At 35.9% G+C, this 14,402-nt stretch overlaps 1 long non-coding RNA gene across 2 annotated transcripts in view; it reads left to right on the top strand.

The window, feature by feature from the left end:
- Positions 1–219: 219 nt before the first annotated feature.
- Positions 220–14,402, top strand: part of LOC114678151 (uncharacterized) — a 135,218-nt gene continuing 121,035 nt past the window's right edge. For both annotated transcript variants that reach the window (XR_003729422.2, XR_003729423.2), the window contains exons 1-2: positions 220–340; positions 10,766–10,905. This is a non-coding gene — a long non-coding RNA (uncharacterized LOC114678151). The remainder of the gene's footprint in view (positions 341–10,765; positions 10,906–14,402) is intronic.

Genomic DNA, 14,402 nt, shown 5'->3' with positions numbered 1-14,402 from the left:
AGTATTTTTGAGTAATATAACAATTTAGTCACCAATTTTATTTTATTTGTAGTATTTTCTTTTTCCAACTGACTCTCATGCTTTATTTTCTGCTGAAAACTTTCTTTAATCCTTGTCAGGTACACACAGGCTTAGGCAATATTTAACCAACTAGCATTTACATGTGATGAGAAACGTGGGGACATTGAATTTAGAAATTTAAAGGTAACAAACAAAACCTGACAGATCAGTTTTTAATAATGTGAGAATAAACAGAATCAATTAAAAACATACCATATTCTTCTCAGCTTCCTCATGGGATTTGTCCAAACAGCTTGAACAATTGCAAAATAATATTCAGGTAATTTCCAGGCATCCTGCCGTTATCATTCATTCTTTTTTATTTTTATTGGACACAAAATAATTGTACATATTTATGTGCAACAGATTATTTTGATAAATGTATGCAATGTGTAATGATCAAATCAGGGTAATTAGTATAGCTGTCACATCCAGCCTAAATCATTTCTTTTCGTAACCTTCAAAATCCTCTTTTCTTGCTATTTGTACACATGCCATAAATTACTGTTAATCATATTCACCCTACAGTGCTGCAGAACAGTAGAACTTATTTCTCCCATAGCTGTAATTTTGTATCCCTAATTAACTTCTCCCTATCCTCTCCCATGTCCCTACAGTTCCCAGTGTCTAGTAACTGTAATTTTAATTTCTACTTCCATGAAATCAGTTTGTTTGAGCTCTCACATATGAGTGAGAACATGCAGTATTTATCTTTCTTTATTTGATTTATTTCACTTAGCATAATGTCCTCTCAGCTCATCCATGTTGCTGCAAATAACAGAGTTTTATTCTTTTATATGGCTGAATAGTATTCTACTGTGAATATATACCACATTTTCTTTACCCATTCATCAGTTGATGGACATTTAGGTTGATTCCACATCTTGGCCATTGCAAAAGTGCTGCAATAACCTTGGGTGCAGATATCTACACATGTTTTTGATATACTGATTTTTTTTTCTTTGGATGAATACTCAGTAGTGAAATCACTGGATCAAATAATAATTATTTTTGTGCTTTTTTGTTTGAGAAAATTTCATACTGTTTTTCATAATGGCTGAAATAATTTTTATTTTCACTAACGGTATGTAAGAGCTCCCCTTTCCCCATGTGCTTGGCGGCACTTGTTATTTTTGTCTTTTTATTTTTATTTTTTTTTTTGAGATGGAGTTTTGCTCTTATTGCCCAGGCTGGAGTGCAATGGTGCGATATCAGCTCACAGCAACCTCCACCTCCCAGGTTCAAGCAATTCTCCTGCCTCAGCCTCCCGAGCAGCTGGGATTACAGGCATGTGCCACCACACCTGGCTAATTATATATATTTAGTAGAAGCAGGGTTTCTCCATGTTGCTCAGACTGGTCTCCAACTCCTGACCTCAGGTGATCTGCCCACCTTGGCCTCCCAAATTGCTAGGATTACAGGGGTGAGGTGCCGCACCCAGCCTTGTCTTTTTGATAATAGCCATTCTAACTGGGATAACATGATAGTCCATTGTGGTTTTGATTTGCATTTTTCTGATGATTAGAGATGTTGGACTTTTTTTTTTATATACTCATTGGCCATTTGTATATGTTCTTTTCAGAAACATCTATTCAGATTGCTTGCCCATTTTTCATGGGAATGTTATTATTATTTGCTCTTGAGTTGTTTGAGTCACTTGTATATTCCCAACATTAGTCCTTTGTCAAATGAACACTTTGCAAATATAGGTCTCATTCTATAGGTTGTCTTTTCATTCTGTTGAGTGTTACCTTTGCTGGAGAGATGCTTGTTAGTTTGATATATTTCCATTTGTCTGGTTTTTTTTGCCTGTCCTTTTGTAGTCTTATCTATAAAATATTTTCCTACATCAATGTTCTGAAGTATTTTTCCTATGTTTTATTCTAGTTGTTGAACAGTTTTGGGTCTTGAATTTAAGCCTTTAATCCATTTTAAGTTGATTTTTGTACATGGTGAGAGATAGGGGTCTAGTTTCATTCTTCTACACATAGATATCCAGTTCTCCCAGCACCATGTATTGAAGAAACTGTCCTTTCCAAATGTATATTCCTGGAAACTTTGTCAAAAATCAGTAGGTTATAAATATGTGAATTTATTTCTAGGTTCTCTATTCTTTTTAATTGGTCTATTTCTGTTTTTATACCAATACCATGTCATTGTGGTTACTACAGCTTTGTAGTGTATTTTGAAGCCAGGTTGTGTAATGCCTTCAGCCTTGTTCTTTTCACTCAAAATTGCTTTAGCATTTTGGAATATTTTGTGGTTCCTGTTTTCCATCAGTTTTGGTATGCTGCGTTTCTATTTTCATTTGTCTCAATAAGTTTTTTTTTTTTTTTAATTTTCTTCTTAATTTTTTTATTGGCTCACTGGTTGCTTTGGAGCATGCTGTTTCATTTCTCTGTATCTGTAGAGTTTAAAAATTCCTCTTGTTGCTGATTTCTTGTTTTATTCCATAGTGTTCTGAGAAGAGACTTGATATGATTTTGATTTTTAAAATTTTTTGAGACTTGTGTGGACTAACATATGGTATCTCCTGCAAAATGTTCTATGTACTGATGAGAAGAATATGCATTTTGTAGATGTTGGATGGCATGTTCTGTGAATATCTGTTAGGTCTATTTGATCTATAGTTCAGTTTAAGACCTATGTTTCTTTGTTGATTTTCTGTTGAGATGATCTTTCCAATGCTAAAAGTGGGAGATTGAATTCTCCCATTAATATTTTACTGGGGCTGGGCACAGTGGCTTACTCCTGTAATCCCAGCATTTTGGGAGACCAAGGCGGGCAGATCACCTGAGTCAGGAGTTCAAGACCAGTCTGGCCAACATGGTGAAACCCTGTCTCTACTGAAAATACAAAAAAAAAAAAAAAAGGAAAAGAAAAAAAATAGCTGAGCGTGGTGGCCGGCGCCTATAATCCCAACTTCTCAGGAGGCCGAGGCAGAAGAATCACCTGGACCCGGGAGGTGGAGTTTGCAGTGAGCCTATATCATGCCACTGCACTCCAGTCTGAGTGACAGAGCAAGACCCTGTCTCAAAAAAAAAAAAAAATTATTCAGTTTGATCTTTCTTGTTAGCCCTAATAATATTTGCTTTATGCCTAGATTCTCTGGTGTTGGGTACATATATATTTGTAATTGTTATATCCTCTTGGTGAGTTCATTATTTTCTGATTATATAATGAACTTTTTGGCTCATATTTCATTTTTAATTAAAGTCTATTTTGTCAGATATAAGTATAGCTATTTTTATACACTTTTAGTTTATATTTATGTAAAGTATCATGTTCCATCTCTTCTCTCTATGATTGTTTTTATAGATGAAGTGAGTGGCTTGTAGGCAGAATATAGTTGGGTCTTTTTTTTTTATTGATTCAGTAAATATCTTTTAATTGGAGAATTTAAACCATTTTTACTCAAGGTTGTTATTGATAGGTGGGACTCATGCCTATCATATTGTTAGTTCTCCTTCCTTCCTTCCTTGCTTCCTTCCTTCCATCTGTCCATCCTTCCTTCCTCCCATCCTTCCTTCCTCCCTCCCTCCCAGTTTTCCTTTCTTTTCTTTTCTTTTCTTTTCTTTTTTAATTTTCCTCTCTTTCTCTTTCTTTTCTTTCTTTCTCTTTCTTTCTTTCTTTCTTTTCTTTCTTTCTTTCTTTCTTTCTCTCTCTTTCTCTCTCTCTTTCTTTCTCTTTCCTTCTTTCCTTCCTTCCTTCCATCTGTCCATCCTTCCTTCCATCCTTCCTTCCTTCCTTCCCTCCCTCCCTCCCTTCCTGCCTTCCTTTGTTCCTTCCTTCTTTCTTTCTTTTTATTTTGTTCTACTTTTTTTTAATTAATTTTATTTTTAGACCCAGGGTACATGGGCAGGATGTGCAGGTTTGTTACACAGGTAAACTTCAGCCATTGTGGTTTGCCGCATCTATCAATCTGTCACCTAGGTATTAAGCTTCACCTGCATTAGCTATTTACTCTAATGCTTTCTCGCTTTCTTTCTCTCTCTCTCGCTCTCTCTCTCTCTCTCTCTCTCCATGTATATCTTTTGTTTCTTTTTTCATTTCTTTCTATCTAATTTTTTAATTTGGTTTCTCTCTGCAGTTGATAGTGTTTGAGTCCTTTCTTTTTCTTATTTGTGTATCTGCTTTACCAGTGAGTTTTATATTTTTATTTGTTTTCATTATAGTAGATATCATCCTTTTGCTACCAGACATGGAGGCTCTTTTAGAGCTAGCCTAGTGGCAGTGAGATCTCTCCATTTTTGCTTGTATCAGAAAATCTTTTTTTCTCTTCATTTATGAGGCATAGCTTTCTGCACATGGTATTTTTGGCTGACAGGTGTTTCCTACACCCCTCCCCACCCCCAGGATGTTGAATATATCAGCCCATTCTCTTCTGGCTTATAAAGTTTATGCTGAGAAATCTGCTGTTAGGCTGATATGCATTTTCTATTATGTGACTTAACACTTTGCTATTTTTATAAAATTCTCTTTTTGTATTTGAGGTTTAGCAGTTTGACTTCAATGTGCCTGAAAGATGACTTTCTGGGTTGAAATTTTTGGATTTATTTGAGCTTTCTGGATCTGGATCTCTATTTCTTTCTCAAGACTTAAGTTCTTAGCTATTATTTCATTAAATAGATTTTCTATGTATTTTCTCATCTCTTCACATTTTGGAACATAAAATAATGTAAACATTTTTGCACTTAATGGTGTCACATATGTCATGTAGAATTTCTGTATTCTTTTTATTCCCTTATCCTTTCTTTTTTACTGATCTCACTGTGTTATACCAAAAGACCTGTCTTCGCAGATTTTTTTTTTTCTTACTTTGTTTGGCCTAGTCTATTGAAACTGTCAAGTCCATTTTTATTTAATTTGTTGACTTCTTCACTTCCAGGATTGTCATTTGACTTTTCTATATGATATCTATCTCTTTGTTTAATGTCTCATTTAGGTTATGAATTGGTTTCCTAATATTTTGCATTGTCTGGCTGTATTCTATGGTATCTGAGTTTCATTAAGATCTTTATTTTGTATTCCCTTTCAAGCATTTTATAAATTTCCTTTCTTCAAGGTGTATTAGTAGAGAATTTTTGCATTACTTTAGAGCTTTCATGTCTTCTTGTTTTTAATGAAACTTGAGTCTGTACATTTATATCTATGCATACAGTGTGGATGTAATGGTTTATTCTTTTAAAATTATGGAATAGCTTTCATAGGGTATAATATGGTTTGACTGTGTTCCCACCCAAATGTCATCTTAAATTTCCCATAATTCCCACATGTCATGGGAGGGACCTGGTGAGAGGTAATTGAATCATGGGGGCAGTTACCCTCATGCTGTTTTTGCTATAGCAAGTTCTCATGAGAGCTGATGGTTTCATAAGGGGCTGGTTCCCCTTTTTCTTGACACTTCTCCTTTCTGCCACCATGTGAAGAAGGACATGTTTACTTTCTGTTTCTCCACAATCGTAAGTTTTCTGAGGCTTCCCCAGACTATGGAACTGGAGTTAATTAAACCTCTTTTCTTTATAAATTACCCATTCTCAGGTATGTCTTTATTAGCAGCATGAGAACGCACAAATAGAGTAAATTGGTTCAGGTTAGTGGGGCACTACTGAAAAAGGTACCTGAAAATGTGGAATCTACTTTGGAACTGGGTAGTAAACAGAGGTTGGAAGAGTTGGGAGGGCTCAGAAGAACACAGAAAAATGTGGGAAGGTTTCGAACTTCCTGGAGACTTGGAGGACTCAGAAGACAGGAAGATATGGAAAAGTTTGGAACCTCCTACAGATTTGCTGAAGGCCTTTGACCAAAATTCTCTTAGTGATATAGACAATAAGGCCCAGGCTGAGGTGGTCTCAGTTGGAGATGAGGAACTTGTTGGGAAATGGAGTAAAGGTCACTCTTGCTATGCACAGAGACTGATGGCATTTTGTACCTTTCCTAGAGGTCTGTGGTACTTTAAACTTGAGAGAGATGATTTAGGGTATCGGGGAAAGAAAGTTTTAAGTAGCAAAGCACTCAAGAGAAAACAAAGCATAAAATTTGGAAAATTTGTAGCCTGATAATGTGATAGAAAAGAAAACTTCATTTTCTGGGGAGAAATTCAAGCCAGCTGCAGAAATTTACATAAGTAACAAGAAGCCGAATGTTAATTAATAAGACAATGGGGAAATGTCTCCAGGGCATGTCGGAGACCTCCAGGGGCAACTCCTCCCATCTCAAGCCTTTAGGGCTAGGAGAGAAAATTGGTTTCTTGGGTCAGGCCCAGGGCCCCCTGCTAAATGCAGCCTTGGGACATGGTGCCCAGGATTCCAGCTACTTCAGCTTCAGTCATGGCTAAAAGAGGCAAATTTAGAACTAAGGTCATTGCTATTGAGGATGTGAGCCTCAAGCCCTGGCAGCTTACATGTGGTGTTGGGCCTACAGGTGTGCAGAAGTCAAGAATTAAGGTTTGGGAACCTTCACCTAGATTTCAGAGGATGTATGAAAAAACCTGAATGTCCAGGCAGAAGTTTGCTGCAGGGGTGGAACCTTCATAGAGAACCTCTGCTAGGGCAGTGTGGAAAGGAAATGTGGGGTTGGAGCCCCCACACAAAGTCCCCACTGGGACACTGCCTAGTGGAGCTGTGAGAAGAGAGCCACCATCCTCCAGACCCTAGAATGTTAGATGAACTGACAGCCTGCACTGCACCCCTAAAAAAGCTGCAGACACTGACCACTGTTGGAGCCCACCTCTTATATCAGCATGACCTGGATGTGAGACATGGAATCAAAGGAGATCATTCTGGAATTGTAAGATTTAATGACTGCCCTACTGGATTTTGGACTTGCATGGGGCCTGTAGCCCCTTTGTTTTGGCCAATTTCTTTCACTTGTAATGGGTGTGTTTACATATGCCTGTATCCCCATTGTATCCAGGAAGTAATTAACTTGCTTTTGCTTTTACAGGCTCATAGGAAGAAGGGACTTGCCTTGTCTCAGATAAGACATTGGACTTGAACTTTTGAGTTAATACTGGAATGGGTTAAGACTTTAGATGACTGTTGGAAGGGCATGATTGTGTTTTGAAATGTAGGGACATGGGATTTGGGAGGGGCCAGGGTGGAATGATATGGTTTGACTGTGTCCCCAACAAATCTCTTCAACTGTAGTTCTCATATTCCCCATGTGTCATGGGAGGGACCCAGTGGGAGGCAATTGAGTCACGGTGGCAGTTACCCTCATGCTTTTGTTGTAATAATGAGTGATTTCTCATGAGAAGTGATGATTTTATAAAGGGCTTCTCCTTTTTTTGCTCAGTACTTCTCCTTGCTGCTGCCATGTAAAGATGGACGTGTTTGCATTTCTTTCCACCATGATTGTAAATTTCCTGAGGCCTTATTAGCCCTGCAGAAATGTGAGTCAATTAAATCTCTTTCCTTTATAAATTACCCAGTCTTTGGTATGTCTTTTTTAGCAGTGTGAGAATGGACTAATAGAGGGTAAGACATCTTTCTGTAGATGTAGCTATAGTGTTGATTGAGTTTCGTGCTTTGGCTTTGGTTCTGGGTGGACACAGTAGTGGATTCTTTATATGATTTATTCTGCTGTAATCTATGTCAATGGATCTGCAAGTTTCTTATTGGATCAGGCTGCTACTGTTTTTGAAAGGTGCGGTATGAATTTTTGAGGGATGGAAAAGGCCTTACAGAGAGGTCCTCAGGTTTCTGGGTGGCATATGTGTACCCTGGAGCTGGCAGCAGTGTCCCTGGGTAGGCTAGCTGTTGCTCCCCTGGGTGGCACATGTGGACATCAGTGGTGGTAGTGGTGTGCATGCATGTGGTTGCCAATGACAGCAAGTGTGGGCACATGCACAATTGTTGCCAGCAGTGGTAACCTGTGCAGGCTGATCCTAGTTCCTGGGCAACAGTCATGGGCATGTAGTGACCCCACCACTGGAGGGCATGAGGTTGCTATTACCAGCACTGGGTCCTGGCATGTGGCTTGCAGGTTCTGGGAAGTGGTTGTTTTGGTTCCTTATAGCCTGGAAGCAGCTTCCCTCAGGTGCCCGACTGCCTGTTCCCCAGGATGTAGTGTACTGTATACGCTCAGGAATGTGGCTGCATTGCTGGGTTCAGCTGGCATTGTGACTCTGCAGCTCTCTAAGTGTATGTGAGGGGATTTTGGTGGGATTCCAGGAATGCGGTGATGCAGGGGCTCTTGGTTTTGAGGGCAGAAAGTAGCCTGATGGGGGTCTGTTCTCAAAATAGCACTGTGCTGCAACAGCATGGGTCCTAGATATGAGGACGTTACAGTGTGAAGTCCCTCTCTGGACTAATGCTGTCACATGAGTTCCAGGGAGCTCCCTACTATGAGTACTGAGGGGATCTTCCATGCCTAAGACTGCAGGGAATGTGGATTGCTGGGGATCTTCTGCTGCATTACCTCCACAATGGAATGTTTTTCTTCTCTCAGAGCCAATTCCAGATGACTGCTTTGTTTCCCTCTCTTTGCTGCCATTTTAAGTTTTTGTATCTCAGAAGTTCGTTTTCACTTTCTTGGTAAATTCCACATTGAAATTTCCTTTAGAACACTACTCAACGTGTTATTATCTACTTCCTGTTTTAGTACTTCTTTGTGGAATAGGTGAGTTCGGCATCTCTAGTCAGTCATCTTGATGGCATCTTTCTCTAGATGCAGTATTTTAAACATTTTCTAAAGGAAGAATATAGCCACATTTATATTAAAAGTACCCTTCAGAGATTCTAGTATTTTATATTGCCTGAAGTTTCATATAAATATCAAAATATCCATATATATAACTACACATATATATACACACATATACATATATATACACATACATACAAACACATAAACACATATATTGACCCATTTTTCAGAAATATTTCAGAAAAGGGGAACTCTGCATGTGGAAACTTTGCCTGGTTTATTCAAAACTAAATACTTACAAAAGTGTTTGAATTGTAGTATTTTGAATATTTCCTAAAATAATGATCAAACGAATGACGAATGAATGAATGAATGAAGAGTATAAGCAGACATGAGTTTGAAATTCACGGTAAAATTTAAGACTGAAGACAAATATATGAATCATGGTTATATAGATAAGTATTTACAGTCAGCCCTTTATATCCCTGGGTTTTACATCTATGGATTCAACCAACAGCAGATTGAAAATGTCTTAAAATCCATCTGGGCTGAATGTATACAGACTTTCTTCCTGTCATTATTTTCTAAACAATACTATATAACAACTATTTACATAGCATTTACATTTTATTGGTAATATAAGTAATCTAGAGATTGCTTAAAGAATATAGGAAGATGTGCATAGCTTATATGCAAATACTACACTACTTTATATGAGAGACTTGAGCCGCTGCAGATTTTGGCCTCCCTGGGAAATCCTGGAACCAGCCCCCAAGAAATATCAGCCAGGATAGGATTACCATGAGATAGTGTATTAAGTACAAAGTTACAAAAAAGAAACGTAAGAACAATACATCCCTGAAATACACTATACTTACAAATGAAAAAAGGGGACTGATCTATAAAATGGAACTCAGAAGGACACATCAATAAAGTAGGAAGAAAATCAGGAATCCATAGTATCACAGAAGTCAAGGGAATTTAGTGTTTAAAGAAGGAGGTGCTGTTCAATTTTTTCTGAGTGATTCTGAGAGAACATGTAAGATGAGAAGAGACAAAGGGCTTTTGTTCTTCGTAATAGGAGGTCAGTGGTGATATATACATGAACAGCTTCAGTGGAGTTCTAGGGGCACAAGTTCAGCAAAGAAAAGAAATTCAGAAACTTGAAATGGATTAGAGTCAACTATTTGAGTTTTCATGTGAAAAGTGACAAAAAATAGGGCAGTACCTGAAGGCAGATAGGAGGTCAAGAAAAGCTTCTAAAAATATAGATTGCAGATATAGAACATGTTGTAAGTTAATGGGAATTATTTCTTGCTTTTACAATAATTAAAATTTTTAAGTCAAATAAAGCTGGAAGAAGTAATTTTATTTAATAAATGTTAATTAATAAAGGATGTTAAATTCTTCTACTTTGTTACAAAAAGAAAATTGAGAAGTGAATGGACAATAGAACACATCAGCCATTAGTATAGATAGTCATAAAAGATGAAAAAACAAATTTCATGCATAAATATCAGACATAAATAAATTAATGGATAAATTGGACCTTTTTCATTTATTATCTTGCATAATAATCTATAATCTATTCAAAGATACTGGAAGCAACAAGGCAATGAAGTGATAATAACCAATCTAAAAATATTTTTTCCTCTAAATATGCTATCACATATTTTATATCTGACCACAAGAGCACATGCATAGATCTATGCTAGCCTAATTATAGTGCAATTAATGATTATTGACTTCTACCACTAAATTATAAGAATTTCTATACCAGAACCTTTATTTTTCATGATTATTTTTATTTATTTCTTTATTTTAGGGTTAAGAATGTGATCTCTGGAGTTCTAGTATCTCGATTCTAATTCTACTGTATAGTCTTGCTTAAGATTTTTTAACTTCCTTAAGCCTCAATTTGATTGATTTTTAAAATGGACATAATATTAACATATACATAATATGATTTTCCAAGGTATATCATGATACATAAATGTCAAGATTTTAGTTCATATAGTAAGCACTCAATACATTTGGCTATTATTGTTATATTCAGGAACCATGATAGTGTTTGGTACACAGAGGACACTGGAAATAGTTTTCATAACTGAACAAGTGACTAGAATAAAGGAATTAATGAATGACATCAGAACTGAAATCCCAAACCATAAATCATAAAAGAATCAGACACCAAAGGTAAGGATAGTGTTTCTTGAACAGCTGTGTCAGTATGTCCATGATTCTGAGAAGAGAAGTGAAAGTCTTGGTTGACTAAAGTGATGATTCTAAACTGTGAATAGACTCAATAATATCACTGTTTTGCTTAATCTATTCTCTGATATCTAGTTTAGGGCCAAGAAGGAATGTGTGTTCTTGATAATGACAACAAATATGTAGTATTGATCACAGCAAGACATATAAGATAGCTGCTTGGCCAGAAAAGGAGGAGAGAGCTGAGCCTGGGGACATGGTTGTGAGTAGGTGGTTTGTGTAGGTGACTTTGGTACTTGGTATAAAATATAGTTGGACTCCTGGGATAGAAATACAAAAATACTCTTAACAGAGATTGCATAAAATTTAGCCACCAATGAAATCTAGGTGCTTATTTATTATTTTGACGTATTATGGTTTTTTAAAAAGGAAATTTATACATTGTCAGTATTTATAACACAAAATGAATTTGATCACAAATAGTAAATAGAACAGCTGATTTTTAAAAATGCTACTAATTCAAGTTCTAGAGAAAATTAATAATTTTAATAATAATAACTAAATTTTTAATAATATCCTTGTTTTCTCTGTAATGAAGTGCATAAATTTAGTGATTCATAATAAAGCTGCATGCATTTTCCTCCAAGAAATTTACCTTCCAATTCTATGGGGAGTTTTCAGTAACAAAACAAACACTCTAATTCTCCAGTGTTTACAAAATGTTATGGAATGTTGGTACTCTCTTGGGAGTTTTGTCCCTGACAAGCAATTAAGATTAGATTTTAAGAATAAATTGTATCAAATGAGTGGATACAGAAAGAAAGGTTCTGACAAAAAATAAAAACAAACAAACAAACAAACAAAAAACATCTTGACAGAGATAGCGAGGAAGGCTTACACTAAACACGGACACTAATAGTAGTTAAGAAATTTTGAAAACAAACCTACTTTTACTACCTACAGTATACATTTGATAGATTCACCTGAGCATACAAAACCAGTGAATTAATCTCTGGGCTTACCATTGAGCAACAAAAAAGGAGTGAATTTTCATTTCCACAAGAGACATTATGAAATCTCCTTGTTATTTCCCTTATTTTTTCTATATCATAACAATTTATTATTTGATCTTAGTTTTATGATATCCTTGTGATTGTCATTCATTCTTTTTAAAAATGCACCTCTGTACACATGGGTAATGGAGTATAAACATCTGGAGCCAGATTGCACATTTAAACTATGGATCAATATTCCTTCAGAAGTGGTAAAGACTTTGCATGTTCTAACGTAGTAAGAAAAAAGAAGTACCTTCCTGTTATTATCCAGTAGCTCACCAGAATGTGAGCACAAATTATTCTAAGCAAATAACAACATTTAGAGCATGCTGTGCTATAACACAGCATGGTAATGGACACCATTTGCTGGTTTCTATTGGTTTTCTTCTCAATAGTTATGAAGTCGGTTGGGATTTGGTAAATGATATTTGTCTCACACTGAGAAAATGTATATTCCCTCAAACTGCTGTTTCTCATGTAGTGCTTATGTATTTATATGGATATTGCTGTTAGGAAAACTCCTACATTACCTAGTGCACTCAGCCCCTCTTTCTGTAGTAGTAGTAGTTGTTGTTCTTGTTTTGTGACAGAGAGTTGATTGTTGTTTACTTGTCTGTCTAATCTTGTCAGCATATTTTGAAATATGAATTTTAGGAAAATAAAGTAAAAATGAGTTGTGACAATTCAAATTTTAATTAGGGACCTTAAATTTTACATTCATTTATGTAAATGCACTATTAATTTGTAAATATGTGAATATTTAATAATGTAGTCATATATCAATAGTTATTTTTTCGGTTTTAAAGTAATCAAGGTTTACTTTATGGGATTATGTGAACTTCTTTTTGAATACTTCTTATTTATCTATTTATTTTTTTGAGACAGAGTCTCACTCTGTTGCCCAGGCTGGAGTGCAGTGGCATGATCTCGGCTCACTGCAACCTCCGCCTCGCGAGTTCATGCCATTCTCCTGCCTCAGCCTCCCAAGTAGCTGGGACTACTACCTACAAGTAGGTGGGCTCCCGCCACCACGGCTGGCTTATTTTTTCTTTCTTTTTTTTTTTTTTTTTTTGTATTTTTTAGTAGAGATGGGGTTTCACCTTGTTAGCCAGGATGGTCTCAATCTCCTGGCCCTGTGATCCACCTGCCTCAGCTTCCCAAAGTGCTGGGATTACAGGTGTGACCCACCGTGCCTGGCCTTGAATGGTACTTATTTAAAATAAACTATGGTAGTTACAAAATGAAATCCAGTGTGTATAATAGGTTATGTTTTTTAAAAAATCTATTATAATTTTACAAAGTAAATTAAGACTTGGGAACATAGCGACGAAGGAAACACCCAAAGGCAAACTAGGTCTATTTTTTCAGGAAAAGATAAATTTATTTCATCTTCCTAATATCTCTTTAATTTTTCATAAGCAATCTGGAACCCTTCCACTGCCGTTTTTCCTGTTTTGTTTTATATCTCACCTTTGGGGTATTGACAACTTATTTCGAGTCAGCAGATGTTCATATGATTTTTCCTCCCCATCCATGTGCTCCATCTTCCCCCTTTATAATGTGTAGACCCAGCTCATTCTTCACCTGTCATGGTATGCTATTCCTTGCCCTTGGCTTCTCCCTATCTCTGAATTGTAGTGCCCTAATTTTTTTCCTGCCTTCCATACTGCCCTAATTTTTAACAGCTTTTTGCACTGTCCTATTTCTTTGGATTCAAATCCTTTTATCCTTCATCAATCTTTTCACTCAAATGTATATGTACATGGACAAATTTATTTTGGATCAAAAATTGAAAAGAACAAAAAATGTCTACATAGACACAAAGAAATATAATGTGTACCGTTTTTCTCCTTGTTTTTTCTCAACATTTCTCTGATTATATTATGAAAACAAAAACCCTAGACTCAGACAGCTTTCAACAAAGTGTAGTAACTTTAGAAATATTTAGAATATGAAAGGAAGCCATGAAGTATAAAGAAAAAAAGCTATACTTTTTATTTACTATTTTCTAGGCCAGGAGGCCACAGTATCAAAAAATTGATTCACTGTATTTTTATTACTTTTTAAAGACAATTCTGGTCAACTAAATTTAAAAATCATAAAGATAACTTTTAAAGAGTTGAAGACTACATTTTAAAAATATGTATATATTAATATTTAGCAACTTTTTAAAAAATTTCGACATTGAATAAAATACTAAATTTAAGATGACAAGGGAAGTTTTGGTAAGGAAAATTAAAAACCTACTGAATTTAAATTCTAGAATTTTAGATTTTAATATAAGGCTAGTGGTTGTTTGAACACAAATAGAAAAAAAAAATGAGTTCGTAAGTCAACAAAGTGATTTACACAATTTACATGAAAAGTTTTCTAGAATAGCTAGAGCTTTAGAGCCTCCACACTCCAGGGTATGTCCTTTGGAATAAA

This window comes from Macaca mulatta, chromosome 5 (genome assembly GCF_049350105.2).
Source record: "Macaca mulatta isolate MMU2019108-1 chromosome 5, T2T-MMU8v2.0, whole genome shotgun sequence".
Taxonomy (NCBI): Eukaryota; Metazoa; Chordata; class Mammalia; order Primates; family Cercopithecidae; genus Macaca; species Macaca mulatta.
Note: the sequence above shows the minus strand (reverse complement) of the source record. Positions and strands in the feature narration are given on the sequence as shown.